This window comes from Panthera uncia (assembly GCF_023721935.1).
Source record: "Panthera uncia isolate 11264 chromosome A1 unlocalized genomic scaffold, Puncia_PCG_1.0 HiC_scaffold_17, whole genome shotgun sequence".
Lineage (NCBI taxonomy): Eukaryota > Metazoa > Chordata > Mammalia > Carnivora > Felidae > Panthera > Panthera uncia.
Genome location: NW_026057577.1, coordinates 16,439,454 through 16,440,529, shown reverse-complemented (window position 1 = coordinate 16,440,529; position 1,076 = coordinate 16,439,454).

Below are 1,076 nucleotides of genomic sequence, written 5' to 3'. Positions count from 1 at the left end.
ACTCATGAACCAGGAGATCATGAGCCACTTAACAGACTGAGCCACCAAGGTGCCCCTCCTAACTTTATTCTTATACCACACTAGGTTATATATCTTTAGAAGTACTTTATTCTTATACCACACTGTGTTATGAATCTTTAGAAGTTTCCAGAGGAAATGGCAGTAAGCGTTCTTTTCAAATGCATATTTCCAGGAAGTATCTGAGAGCCTAATTAGCATTCAGAAAGAATCATATAATTTTTAATTTATAAAAGATCTGTAAAATCACCAGCTGCCCTAATTCCTCATTCAATTGATAAGGAAATTGCTATTTCAAATAACTAGATGATTTGTTCAAGGTCACACAACTAATTTGGAAAGCTTTCTGATTCCTAGTGCTGTGCCTTTATTTTTATAACACCCGTCACTTTTGCAGTTGAGAGTTTTTTCCTTCTGCCACCAGTGTCGTAATTCTTAACACTGAATATCTGCTGAATAGAAGGAGTTTAAGATCTGTGCCCAAACTAGTCCTGCGTTTGAATTTCAGCTTCTGCATTTAGTGCTAATGGCTCCATAGCTGACCAAGTTTCTTATGAATCTCCAGCTCTGATTACCAATCTGTAAAAGAGGGATAATAACACCAAAGTTGGATGGCTGTTATTGTATTAGGCAATGCATATGTAATGCCACTATATATTAATGCTATTTATTGCACACAATAATGCACATAATAAATAATATTTGTTTTCATCTCTATATATTTTTTTGTTATGCCTCAAGCAAGCTATCTCACCAGCAACATGAGTGATAGAGAGCAGAGAAGCTTTTCATTGGCTTTTCCATGAGCTGTATCAGAAAGTCATTGTAAATTCTAATGAAGCAAGTATGGGTGTAGAGTGTAAGACTGAAGAGTCTGACTGACAGAACAGATATAGATACAAAACAAATTCAGAGAAGGACAATGTTTTGTCACCTAGTGGGTTATGGTCTTGGTGAGCAATCCACTCACCCTGGGTCCTCAGCAATGCAATTGTAAGAGCTAGGGTCTTGTGCACAGAGCTCCGGGCTCATCAGGGAATAAGGATACTACGAAGTTG